Source organism: Chlorocebus sabaeus, chromosome X (genome assembly GCF_047675955.1).
Source record: "Chlorocebus sabaeus isolate Y175 chromosome X, mChlSab1.0.hap1, whole genome shotgun sequence".
Classification (NCBI taxonomy): Eukaryota; Metazoa; Chordata; class Mammalia; order Primates; family Cercopithecidae; genus Chlorocebus; species Chlorocebus sabaeus.
Window position 1 is genome coordinate 78626298 of NC_132933.1, and position 19124 is coordinate 78645421.

A 19124-nucleotide genomic window follows, 5' to 3' on the forward strand; every position below is an offset into this window, starting at 1 on the left:
GTTTTTGGTCAATAGTGCTTTGGCTATTTAGTTTTTATTGTGGTTTTATGCAAATTATAGGATTGTTTTTTCTATTTATGTTAAGACTGATATTATGTATATCTATATATTTTTTGAGACAGAGTCTCACTGTGTCACCCAGGCTGGAGTGCAGTGGCATGATCTCAGTTCACTGCAACTCCGCCTCATGGGTTCAAGCAATTCTCCTGCTTCAGCCTCCCAAGTAGCTTGGATTACAGGCTCCCACCACCATGCCTGGCTAATTTTTACATTTTTAGGTAGAGACTCGGTTTCTCCATGTTGGCCAGGCTGGTCTCAAACTCCTGACCTCAAGTGATCTGCCCACCTCGGCCTCCGAAAGTGCTGGGATTACAGACGTGAGCCATCATACCCGGCTAAGATATTAGAATTTTAATAGAGATTTCATTGAATCTGTACATCACCTTGAGTAGTATGGATATTTTAACAATATTAATTTTTATAATTCATGAACAGAAGATATCTTTCCATTTGTTTGCATCCTCTTTAATTTTTTTTCATCGAAGTTTTATAGTTTTCAGTATATAGATCTTTCACTTCCTTGGTTAAATTTACTCCTAAGTATTTTTTGATACTATTATAAATGGAATTGTTTTCTTAATTTCTTTTAAAATTCATTGTTAGTGTATAGAAATGCTACTAATTTTTGTAACTTGATTTTGTATCCTGCAATTATACTGAATTCATTTATCAATTCTAGCAGTTTTGGCAAAATCTTCAGGATTTTCTCTATATAAATTCGTGTCATCAGCAAACAGATACTTTATCACTTTATCATTTTCTATTTGGATGCCTTTTGTTTACTCTGTCTAATTGCTCTGGCTAGGGCTTCTATTACTATGTTGAAAAAAAGTGGTGAGAGTGGGCATCCATGTCTTTTCCTTCTCTTAGAGGAAAAGCCTTTGACTTTTCACCATTGAGTATGATGTTAGGTGTGAGCTTGTAATATATGACTTTCCTTTATGTGTTGAGGAACAGTCTTTCTATACCTAATTTGTTGAGCGCTTTTATCATGAAAGAATGTTGAACGTTGTCAAATTCTTTTTCTGCATTTATGCAGATGATCATATGGTTTTTGTCCTTTATTCTGTAATATGGTGAATCACATTTACTGATTTGAATATGTTGAACCAACCTTGTATCCCTGAGATAAATCTCACTTGATCATGGTGAATTATCCTTTTAATGTACTGTTGAATACGGTTTGCTAGTATTTGTTGAGGAATTTGGCATTTATGTTTATCAGTGATATTGCACTGCAAGGTTTTTCTTTCTTGTAGTGTCTGTCTGGCTTTGTTGTCAAGGTGATGCTGGCCTCATAGAATGAGTATGGAAGTATTTTCTCCTATTCAACCTTTTGTAAGAGTTTGAGAAGGATTAGTATTAGTTCTTATTTAAATGTTTTGTGGAATTCAGTCATGAAGCCATCTGATCCTGACCTTTATCTTGACAGGAGACTTTATGACTGATTCAATCTCCCTACTCATTATTGGTCTGTTCAGATAATCAGTTTCTTCTTAGTTCAGTCTTGGTAGGTTTTATGTTTCTAGAAATGTATCCATTTTTTCTAGGTTTTCCCCTTTGTTGACGTGTAATTATTTATAGTTTTCTCTGATTATCCTTCGTATTTTTGTGTTATGAGTTTTAATGTCCCTTCTTTCATTCGTGATTTTATTTATTTGAGTCTTCTCTCTTTTTGTTAGTCTAGTTAAAGTTTGTCAAATTCAAATTCATTTAGCTCTACCAAATACTTTTAGTGTCATTGATCTTTTCTTACATTTTTAAAATTGATACATAATATTGTACAAATGTATGGTGTATATATGATATTTTGATACATGCATACAATGTATAATGATCAAATCAGGGTAATTCAGATAATTATTGCTTGAAACATTTAACATTTTTTGTGTTGGAAACGTTCCAAATCTTCTAGTCTAGCTGTTTTGAAATATACAATACATTCTTGAAACTATAGTCACATGATGTTAAGGGAAATAATCCAGGCACAGAAACACAAATATCACATGATCACATTCATATGTGGGAGCTAAATAATGTGATCTCATGGAAATAGTGAGTAAATTAATGGTTACCAGAGGCTGGGAAGAATGGGAGTGGGGAAGGAGGGGATAAAGAGAGTTTGATTAATGCATGCAAAAATACTGTTTCATTGATTTTTTTTCCTTTTGCTAATGAAATAAGAAAACCTTTACTTTTTTCTCCTTGATACTAATGTTTCTTTTTTTTAATTTTATTTTTATTTTTAATTTTTTATTATTATGCTTTAAGTTCTAGGGTACATGTGCATAACGTGCAGGTTTGTTACATATGTATACTTGTGCCATGTTGGTTCTATTGTTCTTCTAGACTCTAGTTCATTTATTTCTGCTCTGATTTTTGTTTTGTCATTTCTTCTTCTAACGTTGGGTTTAGTTTGTTCTTCTTTTTCTAATATTTGAGGTGTAGCATTAGGTTATTTAGTTGAGATTTTTTTTTTTTGATTTAGTATTTATTGATATAAAATTTCCTCTTAGAACTACTTTTGCCACATCTCTTAAGTTTTGGTATGTTGCGTCTCCTTTTTTGTTAGTCTCGAGATATTTTAAAATTTCTTCTTTGCCCTAATATTAATATTTTCTCAGGAGCATATTGTTTAATTTTCACATATTTGTTAATTTTCCATTGTTTTTTTTTTCCAGGTTCATAATTTATTGTACAAATTGAATTATCACATGATGAATTGGCATTAGCTTCTCCAGGCATGGAAACTTAACAGAAGAGATTAAGAACTATAGACAGTTTAAAATCCATTTATGTTGCTTTCACAACTGGAGTCTTTTTGGACCTTAACTTGAAATATAAGATAATCAAAGCAATGCTTCTGTATGTGGCCAGTACACAATTCATTCTACCTGTGAGAGTATAAGAGTTGAAATATTTTTTAATACCACTGAACTGTTATTGTGCATCACTTTCTCACCTGCCATTATTTCAATCTCCCAAAGCTGTAAATTCTGCCAATTTTCCATGGTTCTTTATGTTATGCATTTCTAGTTTTATAACATTGTCTTTGGAAAACATACTTAATATAATTTCAGTCTTCTTAAATTTGTTAAGACTTGTTCTGTGGCCTATTACACACACACATATATATACAAACACATGCATACATATTTTTAGAGATAGGGTCTCACTATGTTGCCCAGGCTGGCCTTGAACTTCTGGGCTGGGCTCAAATGATCCTCCCACCTCAGCCTTCCAAAGTGCTGGGATTACAGGCATGAGCTATTGTGCCTGGCCTGTGGCCTATTATATACTCTATCCAGAAGAATGTATCATGTGCATTGAGAAGAATGTGTATTCTGTTGCTGTTGGGTTGAACGTTCCATATGTCTGTTAGGTTTATTTGGTCTAAAGTAGGTCAAGTTCAATGTATCCTTATTGATTTTCTCTCTAGATGATCTGTCCAATGTTGAAAGTGAAATATTGAAGTTTCCTCCTATTATTGCACTGCAGTTTTTGTCTCCCTTTGAATGTCTTAATTATTGCTGTACATATATTTTAAGTGCTATAATGTTGGGTGCATATAAATTTACAATTGCTACATCCTCTCAATATATTTACTCATTTATTACTATATAATGACATTTTTCATCTCTTTTTATAGTTTTTTTCCCCTAAAGTCTTTTTTTTTTTTTTTTTTTTTTTTGAGACAGTCTCACTCTGTCACCCAGGCTAGAGTGCAGTGGCATGATCTCAACTAACTGCAACCTCTGCCTCCTGGTTTCAAGCAATTCTCTCCTGCCTTAGCCTCCCAAGTAGCTGAGATTATAGGTGCCCACCACCATGCCTGGATAATTTTTTTGTATTTTTAGTGGAGATGGGATTTCACCATGTTGGCCAGTCTGGTCTCTAACTCCTGACTTCAGGTGATCCACCCACCTCAGCCTCCAAATATATTGGAATTACAGGCATAAGCCACTCCACCTGGCCCTTAAAGTCTATTTTGTCTCAAATAATTGTAGCTACCCCTATTCTCTTTTTGTTAGACTATCATTTTCCATTTCTTCACATTACGTCTGAGTTTCCTTTAAGGTGAAGTGAGTCTCTTGGAGGTAGCGTATATTTGGGTCTTGTTTTTAATCCATTCTACTATTCTTTTTTATTGGAAAATTTAATTGATTTATGTTTAAAGTAATTATTAATAAGGACTTACTAGTGCCATTATGTTAAATATTTTTTATTGTTTTGTAAATCCTTTTTTCCTTTTTTTTTCCTCTCTTTTTGTAATTTGATGGCTGGCTGTAGTAATATGCTTTGGATATTTTCTTTTTATGTTTTGTGTATCTATTATAGACTTTTGTGGTTACCATGAAGCTTACATAGAACATCTTATACTGGCCAGGCGTGGTGGCTCACACCTGTAATCCCAGAACTTTGGGAGGCTGAGGTGGGTGGATCACCTGAGGTCAGAAGTTTGAGACCAACCGGGCCAACAGGTTGGCCCTGTCTCTACCAAAACCCTGTCTCCACCAAAAATATAAAAATTAACTAGGCTTGGTGGTGCACACCTGTAGTCCCAGCTACTTGGGAGGCTGAGGCAGGATAATCACTTGAACCCGGAAGACTGAGGTTGCAGTGAGCCAAGATTGCACCACTACACTCCAGCCTGGGCGACAGAGTGAGACTCCACCTCAAAAAAAAAAAAAAAAAAAAAAAAAGAAAGAAAAAGCAAACAAAAAATATCATCTTATAACAGGCTATTTTAAGTTGATAAAAAATGTTATAGGTATGAGCTGAGAGGCGTGAAAAATAATAACAATAATAACAATTTTGATTACATATACAGATTCTACAATTTTACTCCCCTTCCTCTCATGTTTTATGTTTCTGATGGCAAACTTTACATCTTTTTATAATTTGTATCCCTTAACAAATTCTTGTAGCTTTAATTGTTTTAATAGCTTCATGTTTCAATATGTATACTAGATATCATTGATTTATGCACTCCAATTACTCTATTAGAGTGTTTTGAATTTGACAATGTATTTACTTTTACCAGTGGGTCTCATGCTTCCATATGTTTTCACATTAATAATTAGGATCTTCTTCCTTCAGCCTTAAGAACCCCCTTTAACATTTCTTGTAAGGCAGGTCTAGTAGTGATAAACTCTCTCAGCTTTTGATTGAGAAAGTCTTTATCACCTCTTGGTTTTTAAAAGACAAGATTGCTGGTTATAGTATTCTTGGTTGACAGTTTTTTTTCTTTAAGCTTTTAAAATATATCATCCCATTCCCTTCTGGCCTGCAATGTTTCTGCTAAGAAATTCACTGGTAGTCTTATAGTTGTTTCCTTACATGTAATGATTCACTTTTCCTTTGCTGTTTTCAGCGCTCTCTTTTTGTCTTTAACTTTGGATAATTTCATTATGCTACGTTTTGGTGTGAGTGTCCTTAGATTTATCTTATTTGGTGTCCTTTGAGATTTCAGATTCTGGCTTTCTATTTCCTTTTCCAGGCTTGTGATGTTTTCTGCCATTATTTCTTTGAATATGTTTTTCATCCCTTTCTCTCCTCTCCTTCTGGCATATCAGTGATGCATAAGTTGTTCAGCTTGATGGTTTCACATAAGTCCCTTAAGCTTTCTTCACTGTTTTTCACTCGTTTTCCCTCTTTTTCCTTTCTTTCCCTCAGATTGGATGATTTTCAGTGACCTGTCTTTGAGTTCACTGATCCTTTCTTCTTATTGATGTAGTCTACTGTTGAGCTCCTTCTACTGCAATTTTCAATGTATTCATAATATTCCTCCAGATTTATGATTTCTGTTTGGTACTCTTCTCTACTTTCTATTTGTGGAAGTTCTTAATTTGTTCTTGTATTGCTTTGTTGACTTTGGTGAGCATCTTTATGGCCATTATTTTTAGTTCTCTGTCAAGTAAATAACATTACTTTACTCAGGTTGGTTTCTGGAGATTTTATTTAGTTCTTTTGTTTGGACCATATTCCCGTTTTAAAATATTTCTTGACTTTTCATGTTGGTTGCTGTGCATTAGCTAATACCACTATGTCTCCCAGTCTTGTCAGACTGGCTCCATATAGGAGAAGGGCATTGCCAATCCATCCAGCCAAAGATTTTAAGGTGCTTCTTAAATCTTTGTGTTTGTCCAGGCTGCTGTCTTTGTTTTTGGTGCCCACCTGGAGCTTAGGATATGCCATATCCTTTCAGTACTTTAAGTTCAGAAAGGTAGGAGCCAGACTCTCTAGATGTAGCTAAAATGGTTGGAGTATTGGCTCTATGTTTCAGTTACTTATATCTTTACAGTGAAGCTGAGCATGGATGTTAATCTCCCACTCTGTCTGCACTAAGCCAGGTAGTGGATGTGTGGCAAAATTCGATTTCATGTTCAGGCTGCACCCTCTGATCCTAAGGAGATAGCTGCTGGATGTGAACCCATCGTATGTCCACCTCTTTGTTTTTTGTTGTCCAGGGTCACTAAGGAATGCAAAGCTTCATTAACTCTCAGAGATAGTTTGTTAAGAAGATAGTCTTTTGGGTGGGAGTATAGAAGTTGTGGCACCCAGTGCATGGCCAAACTTCTTCCAGGAAGAATGGCAGGCCTGGGGTGAGCCAGAGAAAAGGCTCAGGAACTGCCAAGCTCTGGCTGCAGCTGCCAGTGGGCTATTGTTTGTTTGCCTCATTGGCTCCCCAGTGCAAGTTTATTAGAACACAGGCTGTCAAGTAGCTACTGGGAGTGTGTGCGATACACCCCTTATGGAGAGAAAATGGGAGCTGCATATTCCTGCCCCTTTTTTGCACTGCTCTAAGAGGGTGTCATTTGTAAATATGTTTGCATACCTGTTAAGACCACATCTTTGTTCTGTCATCTAAGGAGACTCATGTATGCCTAGTGCTTTCTCCTCCCAGAGCTAAGAAGTTTAGGATTGAGTTCTTTGGGAGGGTGCTGTAAAAGTTGTGACACTAGGCCAGGTGCAGTGGCTCACGCCTGTAATCCCAGCACTTTGGGAGACTGAAACGGGTGGATCACGAGGTCAGGAGTTCGAGACCGGCCTGGCCAACATGGTGAAACCCCGTCTCTACTAAAAATACCAAAAAAAAATAAATAAATAAACCCCCCCCCAAAAAAAAAAAGTTGTGACACTAGATGAGTGGCACAGACCTCTTCCAGGGAGAAACAGGGAGTTGCATTTTATTTTTTGACATGGAGTCTTGATGTGTTGCCTGGGCTGGCCTCAAACTCCTATGCTCAAATGATCTTCTCATTTAAGCCTTAGCTGGGACTACATGCACATGACACCACACCTGGAAGGAGCTGCATTTTAAAATTAAAATTGTAGATTCAGGGGATACACGTGCAGTTTGTTACCTGGATATATTGCATGATGCTGAGGTTTAGGCTTCAATTGATCCCATCACCCAAATAGTAAATATAGAACCCAACACATAGTTTTTCAACCCTCCTTCCCCTCTTTTGGAGTCTCCAGTGTCTATTGGTCCCATCTTTATATCCATATGTGCCCAGTGGTTTGTTCCCACTTATAAGAGAGAACATAAGGCTGGGTTTGGTGGCTCAAGCCTGTAATCCCAGCACTTTGGGAGGCTGAGGTAGGCAGATCACAAGGTCAATAGATTGAGACCATCCTGGCCAACATGGTGAAACACCGTCTCTACTAAAAATACAAAAATTAGCTGGGTGTGGTGGCACTTGCCTATAATCCCAGCTACTTGGGAGGCTGAGGCAGAAGAATCACTTAAACCTGCAAGGCGGAGGTTGCAGTGAGCCAAGATCATGCCACTGCACTCCAGCCTGGTGACAGAGTGAGACTCCATCTCAAAACAAAACAACAAAAAAGAGAGCATACAATGTTTGGTTTCCTATTTTTGTATTAATTCACTCAGGATAATGACCTCTAACTGCATCCATGTTGCTGCAAAGGACATAATTTCATTCTTTTTTATGGCTGCATAGGGTTCCATGGTATATAAGTACCATATTTTCTTTATCCAATCCACCACTGATGGGCACCTAGGTTGATTCCATATCTCTGCTATTGTGAATAGTGCTGCGATAAACATACAAGTGCATGTGTCTTTTTGGTAGAATAATTTATTTCATTTGGATATGTATTATTTTATTTTGCATTACTGTAAAGGAATACCTGAGCCTGGGTAACTTATAAAGAAAATAGGTTTATTTTGGCTCATAGTTCTACAGACTACAAGAAGAATGGAGCCATAATCTGCTCTGGTGAGGGCCTCAGGAAGCTTAAAATCATGGCAAAAGGTGAAGGGGAAAAAGGTACATCACATGGTGAGAGAGGAAGCAAGAGAGAGAGCCAAAGAAATGCTAGGCTTTTTTCAACCACCAGCTCTCATATGAACCAATAGAGCAAGAATTCACCCACAACCATGAGGAAGACACGTAGACATTCATATGAGAGATCTGCCATCATGACCAAAACACCTCCCACCAGCCCTTACCTCCAACATTGGGTGGTGGGGGAGTGGTGGTCATATTTCAGTACAAAATTTGGAAGGGACAAATATCCAAATGATATCATGTATATACCCAGTAATGAGATTGCTGGGTAGAATGGTAATTCTATTTTTATTTCTTTGAGAAATCTCAAAACGGCTTTCCACAGGAGCTAAACCAATTTACCATCCCACTAACAGTGTATAAGCATTCCCTTTTCTCTGCAACTTTGCCAACATATTTTACTTTTTGACTTTTTATTAATAGCCAATCTGCCCTGTATGAAATAGTATCTTATTGTGGTTTTGATTTACATTTCTCTGGTGTTAGTGATGTTGAGCATTTTTTAAAATACATTTGTTGGCTACATGTATGCCTTCCTTTAAGAAATGCCTGTTCATGTCTTTTGCCTACTTTTTAATGGGGTTATTTGTTTTTGCTTGTTGACTTGTTTCTGTTTCTTATAGGTTCTGGGTTTCAGTCCTTTGTCAGTCACAAAGTTTTCAAACATTTTCTTCCCATTCAGTAGGGTATTTGTTTACTCTGTTGAGAGTTTCTCTTGCTTTTCAGAAGCTCTGTAGTTTAATTCAGTCTCAATTGTCAGTTTTCACTTGTGTTACATTTGCTTTTGAGGACTTAGTAATACATTCTTTGCCTAGGTCAATATCTAGAAGAGTATTTCCTAAGTTTTATTCTAGGACTGTCTTAGTTTGAGGTCTTACACTTAAGTCTTTAATCCATCTTGAGTTAATTTTTGCATATGGTGAGAAGTAGGAATCAAGTTTCATTCTTCTGCGTATGATTAGTTATGTTTCCAAGCACCATTTATTAAACAGGATGTCCTTTCCCCACTGCTTGTTTTTGTCAGCTTTGTCAAACATCATTTGGTTGTAGGTGTGTGGCCTTATTTCTGCATTCTCTACTCATTCCATTGGTCCATGCATCTATTTTTGTACCAGTCCCATGATGTTTTGCTTACTGTAGCCTTGTAGTATAGTTTGAAGTCTGGTAATGTGATGCCTCCAGCTTTCTTCTTTTTGCTGAGGACTGCTTTGGTTATTTGGGTTTTGAATTCATATGAGTTTTAGAATGGTCTTTTTTTCTGATTCTGTGAGAAAAGACTTGGTAGTTTGATAGGATTTGCATTGACTCTCTAGATTGCTTTGGTCAGTATGGACATTTTAATGATATTGATTCTTCCAATTCATGAGCATGGAATATTTTTCCATTTGTATCATCTCTGATTTCATTCAGCAGTATTTGGTAGTTCTCCTTTTAGAGATTTTTCATCTTATCGGTTAGATATATTTGTAGATATTTTTGTGGCCGTTTTAAATGGGATTGCATTTTTATGTGGTTTTCAATTTGAATGTCATTGTTGTATAGAAATGCTACTAATTTTTGTACACTGATTTTATATCCTTAAACTTGGCTAAAGTCATTTTTCAGGTATATAAGTCCTTTGGAGAAACCTTTAAGGTTTTCTAGGTATAGAATTATATCATCAGTGAAGAGAGAAAATTTGACTCCCTCTTTGAATGTGTTTTATATCTTTCTCTTGCCTGGTTTCTCTGGCTAGGACTTCCAGCACTATGTTGAAAAGGAGTGGTGAGATATTCTTGTATTGTTCCACTTCTCGAGGAGAATGATTCCAGCTTTTGTCCATCCGGTATGATGTAGGCTTTGCCTTTTTCAGAGATGGCTCTTATCGTTTTGAGGTATGTTCCTTTGATGCCTGGCTTGTTGAGAGTTTTTTGTTTTTTGTTTTTTTTAAATGAAAGAATATTGGATTTTATTGAATGCTTCTTCTATATCTATTGAGATAATTTAGTTTTTGTTTTGAATTCTCTTTGTGGTGAATCATATTTACTGATCTGCATATGTTGCACCATCTTTTCATCTCAGGAATAAATCCTACTTGATTATGGCAGGTTATCTCTTTGATGTGCTGCTCAATTCAGTTTGCAAGTATTTTCTGAGGATTTTTGCATTTTTGATTTGGTTCTCAGCTTGAATGTTATTGTTGTATAGAAATGGTATTAACATTTGTATGTTTATTTTGTATCCTGTAACCTAATTAAGTTGTTTGTCAAGTCTAGGAGGCTTAGAGGAATATTTAAGGTTTTCTAGGTATAGATACGTATCATCAGTGAAGAGAGATTATTTGTCTTCATCTCTTCCTATTTGGATGCCTTTTCTTTCTTTCTGCTTCCCTTTCTTCTTGATTTTTCATCAGGGATATTGTTCTATCATTTTCTTTTCGTGTGTGTCTTTGTCAGATTTTGGTATCAGAATGATATTGGTTTCACAGAATGAGTTAGGAAGGAATCCCTCCTCAAATTTTTAAAACAGTTTCGGTAGGATTAGTACCTGCTCTTCTTTGTATGTGGTAGAATTCAGCTGTGAAAGCATCTGGTCTGGAGATTTTTTTTTTTTTTTTTGGATGGTAGGTTTTTTATTACTGATTCAATTTTATAAGTAACTGTTGGTCTGTTCAGGAATTCTATTTCCTCCTGCTTCAATCATGAGAGGTTTTGTCTTTCTAGGAATTTTGGCATTTCCCTTAGATTTTCTAGTTTGTGTGCATAGAAATATTCACAGTAGTCTCTGAGGATTTTCTGTATTTCTGCAGGATTAGTTGTAATGTCACCTTTGTCATTTCTGATTATGCTTACTTGCATCTTCTCTCTTATTTTATTTTATTTTTGAGACGGAGTCTCACTCTGTTGCCCAGGCTGGATTGCAGTGGCGTAATCTTGGCTCACTGCAACCTCCGCCTCCTGGGTTCAAGCCATTCTCCTGCCTCAGCCTCTGGAGTAGCTAGGATTACAGGCCCATGCCACCACACCCAGCTAATTTTTGTATTTTTAGTAGAGACAGGGTTTGCCATGTTGGTCAGGCTGGTCTCGAACTCCTGACCTCAAGTGATTCACCAGCCTCGGCCTCCCAAAGTGCTGGGATTAAGGGGTGAGCCACCGTGCCTGGCCCCACCTAGTTAGATTTTCATAAAAGAGAGAGAAAGTCTGGATTACACACCTGTAATCCCAACACTTTGGGAGGCAGAGGCAGGTGGATCACCTGAGGTCAGGAGTTCAAGACCAGCCTGGCCAACATGGCGAAACCCGTATCTCCTAAAAAATACAAAAATTAGCTGGGTGTGGTGGCAGCCGCCTGTAATCCCAGCTACTCGGGAGGCTGAGGCAGGGAGAATTGCTTGAACCCTGTAGGCGGAGGTTGCAGTGAGCCGAGATAGCGCCACTGTACTCCAAACTGGGCGACAGTGCGAGACTCCGCACCAAAAACAAACAAACAAACAAACAAAACAACAACAAAATTCTAGCTACGGCAGAGATGGTGGGGACCGAGCGAGTGCCTCAGTCTCCTTTTCCTCTCCTCGCCTGGCCTCGTGGTCTTCTCCCAGCAGCCAGACAGGAACTATATAATCCCGGAAGTTCCGGGGCTTTGCTGTGTGGGATAAACAGCAACGGCGAGGCTGCTGCTCTGAGAACAACAGCCACAGCATTAGGAGCAGGAGCGGCAGCGGCAGCAGCAGCAGCGGCCTCCCCGACCCGGGTCCCCGCAGTCACCGCCTCATCCACTGGGGCGGACGGAGGGGGCGGTGGCAGCGACGGCAGCCACGGCAGCGATGGCTGGGCAGCCATGGCAGCGGTGGCACAGCTGGACTAAACAGGTCACCTGCAGGTATTTTATGCATGGGGTTTGTAAGGACGAATGTAACTGTGGATACTCGCATGACCTCTCTGACAGTCCGTATGGTGTAGTGTGCAAGTATTTTCAGTAAGGGTAATGTGTTTATGGTGACCGCTGCAGATATGAACATAGCAAGCCATTGAAACAGGAAGAAGCAACTGCTACAGAGCTAACTACAAAGTAATCCCTTGCTGCTTCCTCAAGTCTCTCATCCATAGGCGAAATGAATACAAGCGAAGATGAGTGAAGAAATTCAAACTTTGCAACTGTAGGAGCAGGTTCAGAGGACTGGGTGAATGCTATTGAGTTTGTTCCTGGGCAACCCTACTGTGGTCTTATGGGGCCTTCCTGCACTGAAGCACCCCTGCAGGGCCCAGTGACCAAGGAAGAATCAGAGGAAAAGCAAATTGCCTTGGAAACAAAGAAGCAGCTGTGCCCCCATGCTGCGGTGGGAGAGTGCTGATATGGGGATAACTGTGTGTATCTCCACGGAGATTCATGTGACATGTGTGGGCCACAGGTCCTGCATCCAATGGATGCTACGCAGAGATCACAGCATGTAAAATCGTGCGTTGAGGCACATGAGAAAGACATAGAGCTCTCATTTGCTGTGCAGCACAGCAAAGACATGGTGTGCGGGATCTGCATGGAGGTGGTCTATGAGAAAGCCAACCCCAGCGAGCCCTGCTTTGTGGTCCTCTCCATCTGCAGCCACACCTACTGTCTCAAGTGCATTTGCACATGGAGGAGGGCTAAGCAATTGAGAGCAAGATCATAAAGTCCTGCCCAGAATACCAGATAACATCTAACTTTGTCATTCCAAGTGAGTACTGGGTGGAGGAGAAAGAAGAGAAGCAGAAACTCTTCAGAAATACAAAGAGACAATGAGCAACAAGGCATGCAGGTATTTTGATGAAGGATATGGGAGCTGCCCATTTGGAGGGAACTGTTTTTACGGGCCTGGGTAAAGAGGAGAGAGGAGCCACAGAGACACAAAGTGGGAACATTAAGCAGATATGGGGCTCAACAAAGGAATCACTTCTGGGAACTAACTGAGAAAAGAGAGAACAGCAACCCCTTTGACAATGAAGAAGAAGTTGTCATCTTTGAGCTGGGTGAGATGTTGCTTATGCTTTTGGCTTTCAGGTGGGGACGACGAACTGACAGACTGAAGATCGGTGGGAGTTGTTTCATGATGAGCTGGAAGATTTCTTATGACTTGGATCTATAGCAACCCTGGCATGTGAACTGGTCTGCTAACCCCAGATAGCAGCTGTCCTCTGTGGTGGTGTGGCAGTGCCTGTGTTCTCTCCCAGGTAAGCCTGTCAACTCCAGGTGCTGTCATAAGAATTTTTACCCAGGACCTGTCTGTCTCCTCAACCCCTCAACTTTCCCTGAGGAGCGTGTTGTTTTCCCTGTTGAAAAATGTTACAAAAATAGTCTTAAAGTTAGTTTTTTGTAACACGAATTTAACTGTCAGACAGTTAGTGTAGATGTGTTGCATCATCTGTTTTTCAACCAGATTGTGTTTACAGACTTTTCATACACTCATTTTGAGGACCCCAGGTTCAAAAGTAAAAGCAGTGGCCCTGCTTTGGGGTCCAAGAATAGGAGGGATGGGTAAAGGGACCTAAGCTGGCCAATAGCCCTTTGCTCCAGACATGGGACATAGATTCTTGAGGTTTCTGGTAAAATCTGCACTTCTATGTTTTTATATCCGTTCCCTACCCTATAATCCCTATCACGTGCACTTGTTCTGTGGTTTTGGTCTCTTGTTTAATTGCACACAAGTAATATTACTGGGTAACCAGAACCAGGTGGAAATGTGTTGAGATTTCTATTGTTTTGCATGATAGGAAAATTGAGAAAGAATACATATAAAAGATATAGAGGCATAATATCAATGGAAAGTTGGAAGTTGACTCCGAAGGGCTGACATGGTGTGTGTGAGTGTGGGTGTGTGATAAGCTTCTCATCCCTGCATAGATACAGTATTCTTAGCCTTAGCAGAAAAACTTGGTTTAGTGGTTTACGCCTTGTGTGGCAGATAGATCTTAAAGGACAAAGCAGTATATTGGTAGTTGTCAATAAAGCAGTGCTAGCTCTGTCTATATATAGATAAATGGGGTTAACCATAGAGGTTAAAACTACCTGTTTATCCTATATATTAACAAAAACTGGGTCTTGGATACACAGTTGTATTTAATGTTTTACAATCTAGCCTTTCCAGTACAGGCACTCTCTGAAAAACCTTCATCCTCATTTGGGGCATTTTGTTGTCGGGTTTTTGTGTTTGATTTTGTGGGTATTTGCCTCATTCCACCCCTGAGCTTTCAGGTAGACAGATATGATTCAAAACTCTGTTCTAAGGTGTTTATTGTAGTGGGTAATGGGTTTCCAATAATAAGTCATACTTTTCCACTGAAGGGGAGGGCTCGGGAATCCATAAGACCAGCTAAAGTTAAGTTGTGGGAATAATTTGTTGATTGGAAATTTTACTTTTGTGTTTTGTCGCTCTGTTTCCTGAAAATGATTCGGGATGCTCCTGGTTTGTCCATCTACTGCTTTGATTCCTTGAATCCCACCTGTTCTTTCACTTTACGAAAAACAAATAATCGTTGCAGAGGTCTTTGTATTTTGGAGCTGCCCTTTTGTAAGAAGTGCTTTTCCCAAATGAAACAATTAAAAAGAAGTCTAGCTAGCAGCCTATTAATCTTTTCTATCCTTTCAAAGAAAAAAATTTTTATTTTGTTGATTGTATTTGTTTATTTTGCTCTCCATTTTATTTAGTTCTGCTCTGATTTTAGTTATTTCTTTTCTTCTGCTAGCTTTGAGTTTAGTGCTTTTCTGAGTTTGTAGTCCCTTTAGGTGCTACATTAGGTTGTTAATTTGAGATATTTCTATCTTCTTGATGTAGACAGTAAGCACTATACTTTTGCCACATCCTTGGGGTTTTGGTGTGTTATGTCTCTATTTTCATTTGTTTCAAAGTTATTTTTGATTTCTGCCTTAATTTTGTTATTTCTCCTACATTCATTCAGGAGCAAGTTATTTAGTTTTCATGTATCTGTATGGTTTTGAGAGTTCCCGTCAGTATTGATTTCTATTTTTATTCCACTGTGATCTGAGAAGATGCTTGCTATGATTTTGATTTTTAAAAATTTGCTGAGACTTGCCTTTTGACGCATATGTGGTCAATCTTAGAGTATGTTACATGTGGAAATGAGGTCTAGTTGTTGGGTGGAATATTCTGTAAATGTATATTAGGCCCAACTGGTCAAGTGTCAAATTTAAGTCCAGAATTTGTTAGTTTTCTGTCTTGATGATCTCTCTAATACTTTCATTGGGGTATGGAAGCCCCCCATTGTCACTGTGTGGCTGTCTAAGTCTTTTCCTAAGATTAGTAGTGATTGTTTTATAAATCTGGGTGCTCCAATGTTGGGTGCATATATATTTAGGATAGTTCTGTTGGGAACAGGCCCCCCCAAATCTGGCCATAAACTGGCCCCAAAACTGGCCATAAACAAAATCTCTGCAGCACTGTGACATGTTCATGATGGCCATCATGCTCACACTGGAAGGTTGTGATTTTACCGGAATGTGGGCAAGGAACACCTCGCCCACCCAGGGCGGAAAACTGCTTAAAGGCGTTCTTAAACCACAAACAGTAGCGTGAGTGATCTGTGCCTTAAGGTCATGCTACTGCTGCAGATAACTAGCCAGACCCATCCCTTTATTTTGGCCCATCCCTTTGTTTCCCATAAGAAATACTTTTAGTTCCTCTATAATCTATAGAAAAAATGCATATCACTGGCTTACTATTAATAAATACGTGCATAAATGTCTGTTCGAGGCTCTCAGCTCTGAAGGCTGTGAGACCCCTGATTTCCCACTCCACACTTCTATATTTCTATGTGTGTGTCTTTAATTCCTCTAGCCCCGCTGGGTTAGGGTCTCCCCAACTGAGCTGGTCTTGGCAAGTTAAATCTTGAATCACACACTTTATCATTATGTAATGCTGTTCTTTGTCCTTTTTTACTGTTGTTGGTTTAAAGTCTGTTTTATGTGATACAAAAATAATGACCCCTGCTGTTTTTTGATTTCTAACTGCATGATAGATCTTTCTCTATCCCTTTAAACTGTGCCAGTAGGTGTCATTACATGTGACATGTCTCTTGAACACAGCAGAAGGTTCAGTCTTGTTTTCTTTCTAATTTACCACTCCATGACTTTTAAGTGGAGGATTTAGGTCATTTACACTCAAGCTTCATATTGATATGTAAGGTTTTTTCCTGTTGTGGTATTCTTAGCTAGTTGCTTTGTGGTCTTGATTGTGTAGTTGCTTTATAGGGTCTGTGGGTTATGTACTTATGTGTGCTTTTGTGGTAACAAGTATTATTCTTTCATTAACATGCTTAGAATTCCCTTAAGCATCTCTTGTAGGGCCAGTCTGGTGGTGATGAATTCTCTTAGTGATTGCTCGTCTGGCAAAGATTTTATTTCTCCTTTGTTTATGAAACTTAGTTTAGCAGGGTGTGAAATTCTTGACTGGAATTTCTGTTCTTCAAAAATGTTGAAAATAGACCCCTAATCTATTCTGGCTTATATGGTTTCTGCTGAGAAGTCTACTGTTAGTCCGATGGGATTCCCTTTATGGGTAATATGACTCTTTAGCTGCCTTTAAGATTTTTTATTTTGTGCTGACCTTGGAAACTGATGACTATGTGCCTTAGGGATAATCATCTTGTATAGTATCTTGCAGGAGTTCTCTGTGTTTCTTTTATCTGCATGTGGACCTCTCTAGTAAGATTAGGGAAATTTTCCTGGGTTATATTCTCAAATATGTTTTCTAAGTTGTTTACTTTATCTTCTGTTCTCTCAGGAATGCTAATGAATTGAAGGTTAAATCACCCTGCATAATCCTATATTTCTCAAAGGCTTTTCTAAAAAAATTGTATTTTAGGTACAGGGATACATGTGCAGGATTGTTATATAGGTAAATTGCACGTCATGGAGGTTGGGTGTACACATTGTTTCATTACCCAAGTAATAAGCATAGTATCTGATAGGCAGTTTTTGATCCACAGCTTCCTCCCACCCTCCACTGTCAAGTAGGTGCTGGTGTCTGTTGTTCTCTTCTTTGTATTCACATGTACTCAATGTTTAGCTCCCACTTGTAATAGAGAACATGTGCTATTTGGTTTTTTGCTCCTACATTAGTTTGCTTAGGATAATGAACTCCAGTTCCATTCATGTTGCTGCAAAGGGCATGCTCTTGTTCTTTTTTATGGCTGTGTGGTATGCCATGGTGTATATGTACCACATTATTTTTATCCTGTCAGCATTGCTAGGCATTTAGGTTGAATTCATGTCTTTGTGATTGTGAATAGTGCAATGATGAACATACACATTCATGTGTCTTTATGGTAGAACAGCTTATATTCCTTTGTGTATTTGCCCAATAATTGGATTGCTGGGCCAAATGATAGTTCCATTTTAAGGTATTTGATAAATCTCCAGACTGCTTTCTACAATAACTGAACTAATTTACATTCCCACCAGCAGTGTATAAGCATCCCCATTTCTCTGCAACCTCACAAGCATCTGTTGTTTTTTTTTTAATAACCCTTCTGATGGGTGTCAAACATGGTATGTTTTACCATTTCATGTCAAGCATGGAATGTATTACCGTTTCTTTGTGTCATCTCTGATTTGCTTCAGCAGTATTTTGTAGTTCTCCTTGTAGAGATCTTTAACCTCCCTGGTTAGCTGTATTCCTAGCTATTTTATTCTTTTGTGGCTGTTGTGAATGGGATTGTTTTCTTGATTTGGCTCTCAGCTTGGAGATTGTTGGTGTACAGCTTATTAATAATAATTGTTTTAAATTTCTGATCGTACAATTCCAATATCACTACCATATCTGAGTGTGGTTTTGATGCTTGCTCTGTCTGTTTAAATTATGTATTTTGACTTTTATTATACCTTGTAACTTTTTTTAACAGCTAGACAGAAGGTACTGGATAAAAAGAACCCTGGTAAGTGTTTTTTCAGTGGTTTGATGGTAAAGTGTCGGGGGAAGGGAAGTGGTCCGTGGTTCTATAAATTAGGTCTTAGCCTGTGCTTCTAAAATGTGAACCTCACCAATGCTTCTCAATCCCTTCTCCCTGGGATAGGATGGCTAGAGTAACACTGAGTTTGATTTTTTTTCTTTCCTTCTGTGGAAACCTCCAGGGGGCTAGATTTGGGTATTTTCGTCTCCCAGGTCAGTTAGACTCTGATAAAATGCTAATGGTTTAGGCTCTGGTAAGATAGTTTCTCTTTAGGGCAGGCCTTATTATGAAAAACAAAATACTCTGGCATATTAAAAAATGGTTTCTTTTTTCCTCTCCTTTTCAGAAGCATGGGACGATTTTTTTCCCAATATTCACTGTGAGAATCTGTGAGGTAAACTCATAACTGTGTTTCCCCATTATTAGACATATCCCCAGAGTTTTTACTCCCAGACTTGGCCACTCGAAACCTTCAGTAATTTGTCAATTACAGTTCAGGTTTTTCTACCCTGGTACTGGTTCATGTTGAGGTTCTGCTTTGAGGTTTTTGCTCCAGTAAATTATGATTCTCTGTATTCATCTGTCTGCCTCTCTGATTTGGGGGACAGTAATTTTCCCTTTGATTTTACTTTTCTGACAGTTAAAAAGAGTTATTTGCTTTTCAGTTTGATCAGCCTATAACTTGTTGTTAAGGTGAAGTGACAACCTCCAAGCTCCTTACATGCCAAACAGAAACTGGAAATTACCTATTCTCTTTTATGACCACATAGTACTCCACTGTATATATGTATAGTCTGTGTCTAATCACTTTCCTATGTGTGTGCAT

General features: G+C 38.5%; 1 pseudogene; it reads left to right on the forward strand.

Moving 5' to 3' along the window:
* The first annotated feature begins 7215 nt into the window (after positions 1-7215).
* LOC103232206 (E3 ubiquitin-protein ligase makorin-1-like) overlaps positions 7216-19124 on the forward strand; it is a 42021-nt pseudogene continuing 30112 nt past the window's right edge.